The sequence below is a fragment of the Hemiscyllium ocellatum genome, chromosome 3 (genome assembly GCF_020745735.1).
Source record: "Hemiscyllium ocellatum isolate sHemOce1 chromosome 3, sHemOce1.pat.X.cur, whole genome shotgun sequence".
NCBI classification, from domain to species: domain Eukaryota; kingdom Metazoa; phylum Chordata; class Chondrichthyes; order Orectolobiformes; family Hemiscylliidae; genus Hemiscyllium; species Hemiscyllium ocellatum.
Window position 1 is genome coordinate 139,416,622 of NC_083403.1, and position 18,016 is coordinate 139,434,637.

The following is an 18,016-nucleotide window of genomic DNA, read 5'->3' on the forward strand; positions in this document are numbered from 1 at the left end:
ACATAGTTGTTGGCAGGGAGAAGGCCCATTGATAACTGGTTGCTCGACCACAGACCAATTAGTCATTTGTTGCCAGACAAAAGTCTATTTGTAAATATCCTTGGCTCCAGCTCATCTGCAAACTAGTCTTCCATTACTGCTTGAACAAGCAGCTGTGTAAACAGTGCTTACAATGAGTTTCAGATCATCTTGTTGAAAAAATAGCGCAGCAATCCTTCAACAATCCTTGAGCTTTATAGTAATGCATTCCTCATATTAGTCCACAAATCAAAAATACTGAAAAAATGTTAAAAAGAACACATTGTTTAGACGTCCTTTAATCTGTTTACATTAGCCCTTTGCTCAAACAGATTTAATTACCTCTCTATTCTCACAAAGTACCATTTCATCTTCAATAGCCCCTTTCTCTCAACAATTCTTGAGCATGTTTTGCTGACCAAATCCATTCCCACGTTTCCTGGAACTGAATGTTGGAATCAGATTTCTGTTGTTACATGGTACGAAAACCATGAAGTGATACAATATGACGTGACATGCTGCTATTTGCATTCTGCGTTACCAGCAACTGACAACTTGTGTTTGAGACATAGTGTTGTTGCTGGTCCTCTCGCCATGCTGAGACATAGGGCCTGTCTGATTATTATTAACAAACGATAGAGACGGATGGATGCTGAGTCTTAACAAGAAGAGGCATTTGTCTTAAATAACAAGAGGCAGAGTTTTGCATTGTAGCAGTTATACCAAAAATGCGTAATGACATACACCTCAGGAGCTGGAGATGGGTGGCAAACTGGCTCAGTGGTTAGTACTGCTTTCTCACAGTGCCAGGGACCCGTGTTCGAATCTAGCCTCGGGTGACTCTCTGTGTGGAGTTTGCATGTTCTTCCTGTGCTTGCATCGATTTCCTCTGGGTGCCCCAATTTCCTCCCACAATCCAAAGATGCACAGGCTAGCTGAATTGGCTATGCTAAATTGCCTGTAGTGTTCAGGGATTGTATGGGTTAGGTTCATTAGTCAGGGGAAATGTAGAGGAATGGATCTGAGTGGGATAGTCCTTGGAGTGTTGGTGTGGACTTGTTGGGCTGAATGGCCTATTTTCACACTGTAGGGATTCTATGATTCTATGATTTCCTTCGGGACTTTGTGCTAGACAGTGCTATTCTCCACCCAGACAACATCAGATTGGATGAAGCAAACTGTGGTTTGAGCATTAACCCTTTCAGAACCATTGCCTTACACAGAACACACTGAGTGACTGTGAGAATGAAACACTCCTGCTTTAGCTCCTTGACCTGTCTGTGGTCTTTGACATTATTGACTGGACCTTCCTCCATTACTGGCACAACCACCTGATGAAGGAGTGACGCTCCAAAAGCTAATGCTTCCAATTAAACTGCTTGGACTATAACTTGGTGTTGTGTGATTTTTAACTTTGTCCACCCCAGTCCAACATTGGCATCTCCAAGTCTTGGTTAGTTCTAGAATTGATTATCCCAATGTGCTGCCAACTGATCTCTCACCACGATGCCAACTTTACAAGAATGCGCAATGTGATGAATTGCCTGTCCTCTGGCAGCCAGTTAGCATTTAATTATCCAATTAAGATTCAAAAGTAACTAGGGAGGGGCAATAAATAATCACCCAGCATGCAATGCCCATATTCTATCAATGAACAAAGAAAAAGTATTATGGATGAAACAGAAGTTGCTGGAGTAAAGGACAAAATTTACAAAAGAAGCACAGAGGATGAGATTTCTAAACATTTAAGTGATGACCGACTTTATTGATGGATCGTATTGTGTATTATGAGAGGAGGCAAGAGTTCTCTGTTGCCAATGTTATCTTAAATTATCTGAGAAACAAAGTACTCAAAGCTCTTGTGAACAATTGAGATTATCCTAAGTGCACATCAATTATGTAAAATGTAACTCTATGTGGCATACTGTGCTGTACGTAAGGAAATGGAGGAGGATCTGGATTCAGTATTGTCTGCAGCAAACATCTATCTGGAGATTTAGGATGCTCACGGTGATTTCCCTTTTTCAGAATTTGGTGATATCTACTTATCATTCATTGGGTTGATTCCCCAGTTTGGTATTTCTGATGAGAATCAGTGTCCACAGGAAACCCTGAATGAACAATCGGGGTCTATGATGAGGAGGTGGAGAGAGAGCAAGGCTACTGCAGTTATAAATGAGATGATGAAAGCTACTTTACTGACAGGATCTCATGGTCGTCGCTTTACTCCATTTCCTGCCTGAGAAGCTGTGCGATTGACAGTCTGGGCTAGCTGCCAGACTGGAAATCCAACACAAACACAAAGGTGATCATCGCACAATCAAATGCCTTGGCTCCGCGAAAATGGCATCCTCTGCAATATAAATTCCCAAAAGCTTGACCAATTATCTAGAGCCTAGATCTGACCTCACTTTATGACCATTGAAACTGTGCAGATGGGAGCTGAAATTACTCCCTGGCATACCCCCTCCTCCCAGGGGAGGGAGGGGAATGATTGAAATGAAGCACTTTAACTGACATGGTGATGGATTCCCTATCTAGCTGTCAAATCCAATCAGAGGCCTCCTGGTATCGGAGGAACTCCCAACTGCAGCACAAGGAAGGTGACAGGGAGGCTGCATCAGTAAAGGCTCTTTCTCAGCTCAATCTCAACTGCAGTTTAATGGTTAGTTGCTGCAGTTTCAGTTATTATTGCTCTCATTCCCTCCAGCAGGTCCAGGTGGGATCTTACTTGTCCCTTGTGATTCAACACCATTCCATAACCTCAGACAGAGCTGAAAATGTACATCAATCTTTTTCCCTCCTGCAAAGCCCTTTATTGCTCAGATAACATTTCCAATATATAGGACTTATTGTGACTTGATGTCAGTGTGGACATTAGCTAGCTGCCAATGATATTGCTGTCTTGATGGGGAGTTGAGGGTGGAAGGCAGTGTGTACAATGAGGTGAAGATTGGGAGTTAGACGGTGATCAGTCACTTGCAATGGTTAGGAGAAGGTCTGTTGGAAAGGGCTAGGGGAGCACATTTGCTTTGAAAAGCATTCAGATCTGACCACTCAAGCACCATTTAGTTTTGGAAGCCTAGCCAGTCAGTATTCTACTCAGATCAGGCCCCCATACTGAAGTGTGTAAGGATGGTGCAGGCACATATACTTGTTAACTTATGATCATCTGACAGAGTCAGCATGGATTAGCAAAAGGAAAATCATGTTTAATCAATCTGCTGTAATTTGTCAAGGTTATAATGAGTAGAGTTGTTAAGGGGGAGCCAGTGGATGCAGTTTATTTGGACCTCCAGGAGGCTTTCGATAAATTTCCACATAAGAGATTAACTTGAAAGATTAAAGTACATGAGATTGTAGGGAGTGTGTTGAAATGGACTGACAACTGGTTGGCAGATAGGAAACAAAACATAGGAATAAGTGTGTCATTTTCTGAGTGCTAGGCAGTGACTGGTGGGATACCACAGTATCACTGCTTGCACCCCAGCTATTCATAATATTTCTGAATGATTTAGATGAGGAAACTAAATGTAATATCTCCAAGTGTGCACAAGACATAAAACCATGAGAAGGATGTAGAGATGCTTCAGTGAGATTAGCTTAGGTTCTCTACTGTGTTGAAACAGGCCATTTGGTCCAACAAGTCCATACTGACCCTCCAAGGAGTAACCCATCCAGACCTATTGATCTGAAAAGAAGCACATTGGTGCAGCAGGCAGCAAAGAAAGTAAATGATATGTTGACCTTCATAGTAAGAGGATTCAAGTACAGGAGCAGAAATATCTTGCAGACAGATTCCTGGGATAGCAGGACTGACCTTTGAAGAAAGACTGAACATATATTCATGGGAGTTTAGAATAATAAGGGGGGGATTTCATAGCAGCCTGTAAGATTCTAACAGGACTACAGCGTAAACACAGGAAGCATGTTCTCAATGACCTGGAAGTCTGGAACCAGATGATGCAGTCTAAGGTAATGTGGTCGATAGGTTAGAACCAAAGGTGGAGAAATTTCTTTAACCAAAGATTGGTGAGCCTGTGGAATTCTCTGCCACAGAAAAGTTGAGGCCAAAACATTGTGTTTTCAAGGAGTTAGATATAGTTCTGAGGGCTGAAGAAATCGAAGAGTATGGGGTGAGAGCAGGAACAGGATATTAAACTGGATGAGCATCCATGAGCACATTAAATGAAAGAGCAGGCTTGATGGGCTGAATGGCCTACTCCTGTTCCTATTTTCTATGAGTCTCTGAGTTTTTTTTTAACATTTTAATTTACCCCCACTTCCAACACTCTCCTATTGATATCTGGGGAGATGGGAGGTTAATATTTTCCCTTGTGTTATACATTTCAAATAAACTTTGTATTGGGATGATTTTCATTTTGGCTACAATTCAGCTTTCAGTGTTCTTTCTTCTTCTGAAATGTACGGTAGCCTCAAGGGGAATGTCAGTGTAGGTCCTGATTGATTCTGGCTCAGGTTCATCTTTGTATTGAGTTCAGGAAATCCTATTGAAATGGATTGAGAATGAGGCAGACAAAGGGCGAAAATGCTATTGCAAGGCTCGTAGCTTGACTGTGCCGTGGATTTACCATCAGACCCAAGGTTTTGGCTAATGGTGTATAATCCCTTGTACTTAGAAAGAACTTGCTACCCTGTTCATTCATGCTCTAACCCATATCCTCTGATGATTCTGACAACCCTGGTGCATTGAACAATCTTCGAGGAGAAAGTGAGGACTGCAGATGCTGGAGATCAGAGCTGAAAATGTGTTGCTGGAAAAGCGCAGCAGGTCAGGCAGCATCCAAGGAACAGGAAATTCGACGTTTCGGGCATAAGCCCTTCCTCAGGAATTCCTGAAGAAGGGCTTATGCCCGAAACGTCGAATTTCCTGTTTCTTGGATGCTGCCTGACCTGCTGCGTTTTTCCAGCAACACATTTTCTGCATTGAACAATCTTCAACATGTCAGAAACAAAAACATTGAAAGGTAGAACATTGCGTGATGTTTAATCTTCTTGATCTGCCTGCAGAGCTTGTTGGGGAAGCGTTAACATGCAGAGAACTTGGAAGTCTTGCATGCCTCAGAGTGTTAACTATAAAGGTTTAACTCTGTAGGATGTGTGCGATATCACTGACAAGTCCCTTGCTCAGAAACCAGGCTGATTGACAGGGAAGTACTGTCCCATTCCTAAGTGTTGGGCAAAGAGAGGGAGTTTTGTTCTTTATTTACAGGGAAGTCAAATTCCCAGGACACCTGAATGGGAGGCACAAGCTAGATGCCTTATTTGGGGCTTAGACAATTTGAGGTCTTGATGGTAAATGGAGATCTCATGAAGGAGATTGTTGGGGGGGGTTGAAAGTCACAGAGATTTGGATAGACAGGCAAATTGAAGCCATGAGAAGGTATTTCCCTCCTGATCCAACTTCAGTGTAGCTGGTAGATTTCCAAAGCCCTGAAAATCCTGGCCAACCAGGGTTATACTTCAAATTCTGAATGAAGATATGACACACAGCCTCACGATAATATTGAAGGTGCTAACTCACTTACCTGGAGTGGATTTTCACCCAACAGTCAACCATCCTACCTTAATTCCAGCAGCAATGAATGGCTTGGAGCCAGGTTGGGATTGGAATTCTGACGCTGTCAGCACATGCCGTCAGCCCCTAGCCACCCCATCCGCTCCCCCAGAATCTGCACATTTGTAGAGGGTTGTAACTCCCCCGTGAAATGAATGGTTATGCCAGAACTGAGACATACAAACTGTAAATGATGCAAATGATGAAATGCTAAGGTTGTAAATGCTGATACGAAGACATTAATTTTAACTCCTCATAGTTGGCAAACATTTCCTGCTTTTTGTTTGGTAAGTCCATAAGTGGAATGGTGGTGTGACCTGATCATTAAAATGATCTGAACTTGTCTGAATTTTGCTCCTCATCAACTTTACCCTATGTTTCCCCCTCCCGGAGCCACTCATAAAGTACCATCATGGTTGACCTGTAAATTTCCATGGTCATCAGTCGCTATTACACATATTAATGCTGTACAACTCAACAACTGTACCATGGTGCTGCTATATTTCCTATCTCACGGGTAAAACAGAATATCACTTGTGAGTCATGAATCTGGCAAACTGAATTTGGAAGTAGTGGCATATTCACCCTTCATTACTTGGGAGAGAAGAATCGGGATGACGAAGCTCACAAAATGACTGATGGCCCAAGCCTTTCTGGACAGAGATGGAAATGACTAAATTTGATGATAATTGAAAGTGGTGGCACTGGAAAAGTACAGCAGGTCAAGCAGCATCCGAGGAGGAGAGTTGACGTTTCGGGCATAAGCCCTACATCAGGAATGCCCTGATGAAGGCCTTCTGCCTGTAATGTAGACCCTCCTGCTCCTCGGGTGCTGCCTGACCTGCTGCGCCTTTCCAGTGCTATCCTTTTCGACTTTGATGATTGTTGAAGCCAAACCAATGAAAATTGGTCGATAAGCTAAATTTATACATTGAAACCTGGCAGCAGTTTTTTGAAAAACATCGGGCATTGTCTTTAAACCAACAAAGAGGCTGATTATTGATTTGAAAAAATTATTTGCTGATACAGTACTTCTTTAACTGAATGAAACAGATTTTATGCAGAAATTTGCATAGGATCTCAAATTGAAGTTTTTAAAAATATTATTATTGGTGTGGATTTCTATCCAAATATATTAGATTCATAATGATGGAAAGTGCAAAAGATATGCAGTTGATTCCCTAGACTATTATAATTCAGGCTGCGCAGAGCTCTTTGCAGAGCCCACATTCAATTCAAGGTAGAAAACACAGGGATAAAGGTTTTTACTTGTCAATCGAAGACATCAAGTTAATTAATTTAGTATCCTAAACACATTAGAAAAGCTAAACTAATGTAATTTGCAGGTAATGGGCTGAGAGATATGCTGCAAACTTATGCAGTTATGGCTCTCTTCCAGACAAACAAAAATAAACCGTTGAGAACTTCTCATCTGGATTCACATTGCCAAGATGGGATTTGAACCCATATTGTTTGGATTATCAGTCTAACAATTGCTGCGCTGGACTCATTGCACTTTTAACCAACAAACTGCCTGTTAAGGAATATCGTTCAGCTTGACATCTTGCTGGTTTAATTTAGAAGTCACATGACACCAAGTTATAGTCCAACAGGTTTTTTTGAAATCACAAGCTGTCAAAGCACTGCCCTTTCATCAGGTGGAGTGACTTCACCTGACTAAAGAGCAGTGTCCAAAAGCTTGTGATTACAAATAAAGCTGTTGGACTATAATCTGGTGTTGAAAATGTGTTGCTGGAAAAGCGCAGCAGGTCAGGCAGCATCCAAGGAGCAGGAGAATCGACGTTTCGGTCATGAGCCCTTCTTGAGGAACGCCCGAAACATCGGTTCTCCTGCTCCTTGAATGTTGCCTGACCTGCTGTGCTTTTCCAGCAACACGTTTTCAGCTCTGATCTCCAGCATCTGCAGTCCTCACTTTCTCCTATAATCTGGTGTTGTGTGACTTCGGGCAACGTCACCACGTCTAACTCCGCCCCTACTTCGATCTCTGTCCCCGCCCCTAACCTCGCCCCCAGCCCCAGCTCCAGTCCCACACCAGGTCCTAGCTCCCAACCATGCCGGATTTTCACCATCCCTCCAGATCTCCCCCTCTCTGAGGATGAAAGATCAGTCCTCAGCAGAGGCCTCACCTTCATTCCCCTACGCCCTCGGATTAATGAGTTCAACACGCGCCGAGATATTGAACAATTCTTCCGCCGCCTTCGCCTCCGTGCCTACTTTCACAACCAAGACTCCTGCCCACCCTCTGACGACCCCTTCTCCCGCCTCCAACACACCCCATCCACCTGGACACCCCGTGCTGGCCTCCTACCTGCCCTCGACCTCTTTATAGCCAACTGCCGCCGTGACATTAACCAACTCAACCTGTCCACCCCTCTCACCCACTCCAACCTCTCACCCTCAGAACGTGCAGCCCTCCACTCCCTCCGCTCCAATCCCAACCTCACCATCAAACCCGCAGACAAGGGAGGCGCGGTGGTAGTTTGGCGCACTGACCTTTATACGGCTGAAGCCAAACGCCAGCTCGCGGACGCCTCCTCTTATCGCCCCCTTGACCACGACCCCACCTCCCACCACCAAACCATCATCTCCCAGACCATCCATGACCTCATCACCTCTCGGGATCTCCCATCCACCGCCTCCAACCTCATAGTCCCACAACCCCGCACCGCCCGTTTCTACCTCCTGCCCAAAATCCACAAACCTGCCTGCCCCGGCCGACCCATTGTCTCAGCCTGCTCCTGCCCCACCGAACTCATCTCCCAATACCTCGACACGGTTCTGTCCCCTTTAGTCCAAGAACTCCCCACTTACGTTCGGGACACCACCCACGCCCTCCACCTCCTCCAGGATTTTCGCTTCCCCGGTCCCCAACGCCTTATTTTCACTATGGACATCCAGTCCCTGTACACCTCCATCCCCCATCATGAAGGACTCAAAGCCCTCCGCTTCTTCCTTTCCCGCCGCACCAACCAGTACCCTTCCACTGACACCCTCCTTCGACTGACTGAACTTGTCCTCACCCTGAATAACTTCTCTTTTCAATCCTCCCACTTCCTCCAAACTAAAGGAGTTGCCATGGGCACCCGCATGGGCCCCAGCTACGCCTGCCTCTTCGTAGGATATGTGGAACAGTCCATCTTCCGCAACTACACTGGCACCAACCCCCACCTTTTCCTCCGCTACATCGATGACTGTATCGGCGCTGCCTCGTGCTCCCACGAGGAGGTTGAACAGTTCATCAACTTTACTAACACCTTCCATCCCGACCTGAAATTCACCTGGACTGTCTCAGACTCCTCCCTCCCCTTCCTAGACCTTTCCATCTCTATCTCGGGCGACCGACTCAACACAGACATCTATTATAAACCGACTGACTCCCACAGCTACCTAGACTACACCTCCTCCCACCCTGCCCCCTGCAAAAACGCCATCCCATATTCCCGATTCCTTCGTCTCCGCCGCATCTGCTCCCAGGAGGACCAGTTCCAACACCGCACAGCCCAGATGGCCTCCTTCTTCAAGGACCTCAGATTCCCCCCAGACGTGATCGACGATGCCCTCCACCGCATCTCCTCCACTTCCCGCTCCTCCGCCCTTGAGCCCCGCTCCTCCAACCGCCACCAAGACAGAACCCCACTGGTTCTCACCTACCACCCCACCAACCTCCGCATACAACGTATCATCCGCCGTCATTTCCGCCACCTCTAAACGGACCCCACCACCAAGGATATATTTCCCTCCCCTCCCCTATCAGCGTTCCGCAAGGACCACTCCCTTCGTGACTCCCTCGTCAGATCTACACCCCCCACCAACCCAACCTCCACCCCCGGCACCTTCCCCTGCAACCGCAGGAAATGTAAAACTTGCGCCCACACCTCCACACTCACTTCCCTCCAAGGCCCCGAGGGATCCTTCCATATCCGCCACAAGTTCACCTGTACCTCCACACACATCATCTATTGCATCCGCTGCACCCGATGTGGCCTCCTCTATATTGGGGAGACAGGCCGCTTACTTGCGGAACGCTTCAGAGAACACCTCAGGGATGCCCGGACCAACCAACCCAACCACCCCGTGGCTCAACACTTTAACTCTCCCTCCCACTCCACCGAGGACATGCAGGTCCTTGGACTCCTCCACCGGCAGAACATAACAACACGACGGCTGGAGGAGGAGCGCCTCATCTTCCGCCTGGGAACCCTCCAACCACAAGGTATGAATTCAGATTTCTCCAGTTTCCTCATTTCCCCTCCCCCCACCTTGTCTCAGTCGGTTCCCTCAACTCAGCACTGCCCTCCTAACCTGCAATCTTCTTCCTGACCTCTCCGCCCCCACCCCACTCCAGCCTCACCTTGACCTCCTTCCACCTATCCCACCTCCATCGCCCCTCCCCCAAGTCCCTCCTCCCTACCTTTTATCTTAGCCTGCTTGGCTACTCTCTCTCATTCCTGATGAAGGGCTTATGCTCGAAACGTCGAATTCTCTATTCCTGAGATGCTGCCTGGCCTGCTGTGCTTTGACCAGCAACACATTTTCAGCTGACTTCTGACTTTGTCTACCCCAGTCCAACACCGGCATCTCCACATAAAGGTTTAATTTACATTAGGCCCATCTATGAAATTTAACGTAGACACCACCCTGTTTTGTGTGGACTGTACAAATTCCATGTATACTCAACAACAGCAATTCATTTATATAGTGTCTTTAAGATTAGCAGGAGGCGTTCCATAAGACCATAAGACATAGGAGTGGAAGTAAGGCCATTCGGCCCATCGAGTCCACTCCGCCATTCAATCATGGCTGATGGGCATTTCAACTCCACTTACCAGCTTTCTCCCCGTAGCCCTTAATTCCTCACATTTCACATAAGCATTACAAAACAAAGTATAATGCAGAGCTATTTAAGATGATATTGGATCAGGTGACTGAAAATTGTGGTATAAAGATAGATTTTCAGAGTATCTTAAAGCAAGTAAGTGAGGTACAGAGGTGCAGTTGTGTAGGGAGGGCATTCCAGAGCTAGCCACATCCCAATAGATTTCTGCTTTACATCATGTATGTACCTGTTTGATTTAAAATTATCTGTTGATCTAGAATTTAAATGTTTGTCTGATGAAATGCATGTTCAGCCTATCTTTTGAATGAAACTAACATGAAGTTGCTAATGATTTATTGCGTAAATTAGTGTAAAGCATACAGATTTCTGCATTACCCATTTCCTGAGAAGATATTGAGAAGGAAATGGCACACTCTACTATGCTGAGACACAGGGTCTGCCAGGAGTGGTCAATGTGGCTGAACCGAAATAAAGTATCAAGAGCAAAATCTCTATGACATGACAGTAGTAAGAACTTACTGTGTTAACATTGTTTCTGCTAATTTCTGGAGGCTGGGTATAATTACTGCACGTTTCGCAATTTTCTACATTAAAAATGTTATACCGGTAAGAGCCATTTGGATAATACTTAAGGTGAAATTGATCAATAAGCAATTTGTTTGACAAAATATCTTCCCATTGGACTGGCTGGGACCATATTCTTGGCAAGGTAAACTGGAGAATGTTCAGAGAACATTTGCAGCCGTGAATAGAGGGTTTGACTTATAAAAATGAGCTTAATAGGCTTCAATTTCTTTTTACTGGAGCATAGGAGGCTGAGGGGTAACCTTATAGGGGCGTATAAAATCATGAGGGGAGAAATATAAGGTGAACAGCAAAGATCAGCAACATGTGGAGTTGAAATGCCATTAGCCATGATTAAGTGGTGGAGTGGACTCGATGGGCCGAATGGCCTTACTTCCACTCCTACATCTTATTGTGTTATCCTTTCTCTAGTTTGGTGGAGTTTGAATTTTAAGGTGAGAGGAGAGATGATTTAAAAAGGGTATGAGGGGGCAACAGTTTTACACAGAGAATGGTTCATGTGTAGAATGAACTGCCAGGGAAGTGGTAGGTGCAGATACAGTTACAACATGAGAAAGACATTTGGATAAGTGCATGCGAGGTGCTGCATTTTGGGAAAGCAAATCTTATCAGGACTTATACACTTAATGGTAGGGTCCAAGAGAGTGTTGCAGAACAAAGAGACCTTGGAGGACAGGTTCAAAGCTCCTTGAAAGTGGAGTCACAGGTAGATAGGATAGTGAAGAAGGTGTTTGGTATGCTTTCTTTTATTGGTCAGAGTATTGAGTACAGGAGTTGGGAGGTCATGTTGTGGCTTTACAGGACATTGGTTAGGCCACTGTTGGAATATTGTGTGCAATTCTGATCTTCCTATTGGAAAGATGTTGCGAAACTTGAAAGAGTTCAGAAAAGATTTACAAGGATGTTGCCAGGGTTGGAGGATTTGAGTTATAGGGAGAGGCTAAATAGGCTGGGGTTGTTTTCCCGGGAGCGTCAGAGGCTGAGGGGTGATCTAATAGAAGTTTACAAAATGTTGAGGAGCATAGATAGGATAAATAGACAAAGTCTTTTCCCTGGGGTGGGGTGAGTCCAGAACTTGAGGGTATATGTTCAGGGAGAGAGGGGAAAGATATAAAAGAGATCTAAGGGGCAACTTTTTCACACAGAGGGTGGTACGTGTATGGAATGAACTGCTGGAGGAAGTGTTGGAGGCTGGTACAATTGCAACATTTAAGAGGCATTTGGATGGGTATATGAATAGGAAGGGTTTGGAGGGACATAGGCCGGGTGCTGGCAGGTGGGACTAGATTGGGTTGGGATATCTGGTCGGCATGGACGGGTTGGTCTTTAGGGTCTGTTTCAATGTTATACATCTCTATGACTCTATGAATAGAAAAGGTTTAACGCAAGCAGATGGGACTAGTTTGGTTTGGGAACATAGTCTGTGTGGATTAGTTGGGCTGAAGGGTCTGTTTCTGTGCTGTATGACTCTATGACTACTCACAGAAAACTTTAAAATACTTTCCGCTAGGAGCTGAGTGTGGCTCTGTGTAATAATGGCTTTTAGACATTTTCTTCTGGAAAATACTTTTATCCAGGCAATTCTGCATCTGTTTATTTCAATGAATTGAACTTCACCAAATTAAATGAGGTATAAGCAGATGTGGAAAAATGAGTTTGAAGACTGGAATCAGAAATACTCAGATCTGCTCAGTGATGAAATTACAGTTTCACACTTTGGGTTGGATTTTCGTGGAGGGAACAGGAAGGGTTAGATTGGAAAGCTTCCAGAACCTGCAGACCCACCCCTTGAACAAGCTTGTACCACCATGTCTTCATTCTGGGGAGGGAGCGATGAGTTGGAGCTAGGCCTTTGTTCAGCCATTCTGACAGGCTGCCATCGCTGTTTACTGGGATATTGGTCCAACTTCAGCGGTGACTGTCAGACCCTCGATGCTCTGCAGTGCCACCTGACCGGATGGCTGATTAGTGACCGAAGCCTGGGACAGGTTTGAGGGAATGCCTTTGACTAACTATGCTAAACCCCCTGATTCACAGATACCCCCATGGACCCCTCCCCGAAGACTTGCAGATGTGCAGCATTGCTTGTTGCAGATGCTGTATGTTTGGCGTGTATAATGAAGTTGTATGGAGCAGGTTAGAGTGGCACAGCATGCTGGCATTTGACAAGATGCACATGCCTTCGACTGATGACTGCTGTATTGCGTGACCACCTCTACGTTCCGGTCACGACTACATTAATTACTAAGGAATGGCATGGCAAGGCCTGTACACTATGAGTATGGCAGTAGGCCTGATGATTGGGTGCTGACAACACTAGTTGATAGCCTGCTGCACTGGTGCCAGTAGCTGTGCCACATGTGTACTCAATGCAGCTGTACAGTGTTGGTTGCTGGTGTGCCCTGCAAAGCAACTGTACCCTTGCAGGGTGCATTGCCAATGCATTGGAAGATGTCAGGATGGTAGTGATGGGTGAAAATGAAGTGTCAATATGCACAATTGAAGAGTACAGGTGCTGATCAACAGTACCTAACACTACAGTGGGCAGGGAAGAAGGTCTTTTAGAGCAAGGGGTGAGTTGAACACACCAACAGCTTGTTCTCATTTCCATGTTGAGTTTTCTCGATGGCTGGTTTAGAAATTACATCATCAATGCAGATCCTCCACAATCTTCGGTTTGAGGAGCCTACCTGGGGCAGTGACTGAAGATCACATGTGTATTTATGCCACTTTGAAAGTGCATAAACTTGTTTCCTGTTATCAGCTATTTGCCAAGACAAACACAATTACAGAAAAGCCTGAAGAAAATCTACATTGAAGGGACAACGTGGTTGGTGCATCTGAAGGGATTCAAAAGTATGTCAAATGTTGAATTCCTACATTCAAACTGATGGGTACTTCCAGTTGCTATGATTTAAAGAAATATATTGTTGGGAAAGGAAACATAAAAGTGAGTTTGGATTTTATGTGTTGTCTGGATGTAGACAATGCTGGCAAATTTGTAGTTTGTGCCCAACCCTGTTGATTTGTGAAAGCTGGAATAGTTTCTAACAGATGGAACAAGCCATCACTTCACTAAAAAAGTCAGTTTCCCCACCCCTCAATTACTCCAGTTTAATGGAACTTTAACCCATTCAGACCTAACTCCTAAATACATTGAATGGCCGTTAAACCTGCTCAGAAGTTGGCAGCATTGTACACAAGCCATGCCCATTGCTATAGATCTCTGCTAGAATCTTGGCAGGGATAGGGCACGTTTTGTGTCGCCTGCCCTTCGGGTCATTTGAGGGCTGTAAGTGTCCAGTTCATGATCTCTGAAAGACTTCTTCACTATTGCTGGTGGCATTTTACCAGTGGCAGGAATGTCCAGACTATTAACAATGCTGCCAATCTGGCAGTCTCACTCAGGATCCACCAAGAGCAAAGGTTTGTCATCTTCAGACAGCCCAATGGAAGATCTTCATTCCCCCCTCCCCCCAACCACCCATCGCTAACCTCTATCCAGAAGCACTCTCAATGGTGACTGTCATCCTCAGTTCTCTCCCTCCAATCCTTGGCTGCCCACTTTCACTCCCCACATCCCTCATGTCACTTACTTTGCAATCTTGCCTAAGACAGCAACTGACTGCAGTGTTGGCAGTGCCCCATGTTCCTAGAGGTACTGTTGAGACTTCAATGACCAGTAGCTGTCATTAGTCGGCTGTTCCCAGAGTTGAAATACCCTCACAGATCTCTTCTTTAGCTAACCCATACGAGATTCAAAATGTTAACGCTGTTTCTTTCTCCACAGATACTGCCTGTTGAAATTCTCCAGCATTTTCTGTTTTTATCCCAGGAATCTTCTTACATGGATTACTATTTAACAAAAAGACCTCCAAATTCTTGCCACCTTTTATGTCATAGAATCATAAAGTACACAAGTCTTTCAGTGCCCCCAGTCTGTAAGGCCAAAGGTATACTGCTACCTATAGTCATCCCATGTTTCCCATACTGGGCCCATGGCCTTGAATGTTTTGACAATTCACGTGTTCAAACAAGCATTTTTTTAAAGGTTCTGCGCATTCTCGCCTCAACGACCCTCCCAGGCAGTGCATTCCAGATTCTCCTCAAACTTGGGGAAAAAAGCTTTCCTCTAAACTTCCTGCTCTTCACTTTAAAATTATGCCCCCTTGTTATTGACCGTTCAACTGAGGGGAGCAGCTACTTTCCATTCTCCCTGTCCATGTCCCTCATAATCTTAGCACATCTCTAGAAATGTTCTTATTTTTATTTCTGAAAATTTGTATTCTAATGTTTAGATTCTGCTCTCTCTCTCTCTCTCTCTTCCCCCCACTCCTTTCTCTCTCTCTTTCTCTCATCCCAGGTTTCTTAGCCAGCAGAAATGTTATCTCTATGTCTACTTTTCCTTAATACCTTGAAATAACCACATATCCATCACACAAACCATCCTTCCATCCATTGACTCCATCTATACTCTCTACAGCCTTGGAAAAGCAACCAATATCATCAAAGACCCCTCCCACCTTGTTTATACTTTCTTCTACCCTGTTCCATCAGACAGAAAATATACAGCTTTGAATACATGTACAAACAGATTCAAGAACAACTTCTTCCCCACTGTCATCAGACTTTTGAAAAGGCCTCTCAAATGTTAATTCTGATCTCTCCCTCTCCACCTTCTCTGCAGCTGTGGCACTGTATTCTGCAGGGAGGAGAAAGTGAGGACTGCAGATGCTGGAGATCAGAGCTGAAAATGTGTTGCTGGAAAAGCGCCGCAGGTCAGGCAGCATCCAAGGAACAGGAAATTCGACGTTTCGGGCATAAGCCCTTCATCAGAATTCCTGAAGAAGGGCTTATGCCCGAAACGTTGGATTTCCTGTTCCTTGGATGCTGCCTGACCTGCGGCGCTTTTCCAGCAACACATTTTCAGCACTGTATTCTCCAGTCTGCCCTGCTCATCTGACACATTGCCTATGATATGATGTGCCTGTATAGCATGCAAAACAACATTTTTCACTGTATTTCGGCACACTTGGAAATGATATACCAAACTCAAACTAATCTGCAAAATTTCAGAGAGTGCAACTTTAGTTTATATATTTCTCTTTGTAATGTAACCTCTGGAATCCAGGTATAATTCTGCTAAAGCTATCCTCCACTCCCTCTCAGACCAATAACTCCTTTCATAAAGGTTCACTGATCTGTGTCACCTCAGCAAATAATTCAATCGCATTCGTCAGATCTGACCTACAAATTGCCTCAACTGAAAGTTTTCGAAGTTTTTAGTCATTGTCCGCTTGCTGATGGGGCTGATTCTTGCTGCCCATCCCCCACGCCATCACTCTCAAGACTGAGAATTGAAGTGGGAGCTGGCCTGGAGATTGGCTGGCTCGGGAGAAATAGGCGAAGGTGAGGACTGCAGATTCTGGAGGTTAGAATCTAGAATGTGGTGCAGGAAAAGTGCAGCAGGTCAGGCAGCATCCGAGGAGCAGCAGAGTTGATGTTTCGGGCAAAAGCCCTTCATCAGGAATGAGCCTGGCCTGATGTGCTTTTCCAGCACCACACTCTTGGCTCAGGGAGAATGCTAATTTGGGGTTGCCGTTTCTGGTTCAAGCAATTTTCACCAAAGCAAGGAAAGTGTGGGCCTGCCATCCAACTCTCCTCCCAGTTGAGGCTAATTAGGTTAGTTAAAAAAGTTCAGTAGAAGTTTACTGGCAGAGGGGAGTGGGTTATCTAAAGGGTGCATGGATTATGACCCACCTTTAGGTTTGCTAGGACTTGAGCTTTGACCTTCTGACACAGAGATTGGAACACAAGTGAGCGACAGCAGCCTTTTTTGTAAAGCTTTCAGAAGCTGCTGGTAAATGAGTCATGATTCCATTTTAGCTAATTGCCTAATGGTGTATGAATATTTACCTAACAGTGGTCATCCGTGTTTCAAATGAACAAACCTGACAAAGAGTCTGAACTTAGGTGAGGCTGACTTCACTGTGATGAGTCTGCCCACAGGAATGGTCAAGCCAATAATGAACTTGGCAAGGCAAAGTTGAGCTGTTCCTCATTAGTCAAGCATTTGATACAGTATTGTTGCTATTTTAAATATGTGCACCATCACATGAAATGAAGATGGTTGAGCAAAGGTGGTTTGTACTGTTAGTGTGCTCCTTAATCCAAATGTTGAAAATTGCATTTGATGCAATCCTTGCTTCACAAACTTGATCTTGTCTTTTCTATGATGTTGATGATATTTTTCTGTTGATATTCTGATATTAAGTTGCTATATTTACAATACCAATCCCATTTTGTCTAGGGATCTGTGTGATATGGTTGTAGGATCTGTCCACCAGGTGGCTCTGTGGGCAAGTTCCTGAGGTTCCCCCAAACTCTTTTGCTATCTTATAATTGAAAAAAAATCACATTCAACAATTAACCATGGGCAATGCCACAGATTACTAAAATGATCTTAAATAATACTAGTATATTAAGCTATATATGTTTAAAAAATGGTTTTCAAAAATCTTTACTGTCTCCAACCTGTACATAAGACTCTTCATCAGCATTTAAGTACCCCATTATTGTATTTGGTGAATTGAAATTCAACAATACAGTGAAAATAAACTTATTTTTGAAAGGGCAAGAAATATCAAAATGAGTGCAGATTTGAATATTTATGTAAAATGCAACAATTCTGTGATTGACATATCACTCATCTATAATTAAATATCTCTGAATATCAATATCCATACAAATAATTGATTAATGAATGTTAGGAAAGGATGGGGTGCTGAGTTGTTAAAATCCAGCAATTGGAAATTCATGTAAACGACGCAGCAGGAGATGATTGCTGAGTGCATGTTCGTTTAAACTTGCCATGAGGGAAATGTGATGATGCTGTCACTTTAAAAAGGCTGCTTTGTCCTGGTTTTCTCATAGCAAGGCAGAGGTGTCAAGCTGCCAACTGAATATCACTCGAGTAA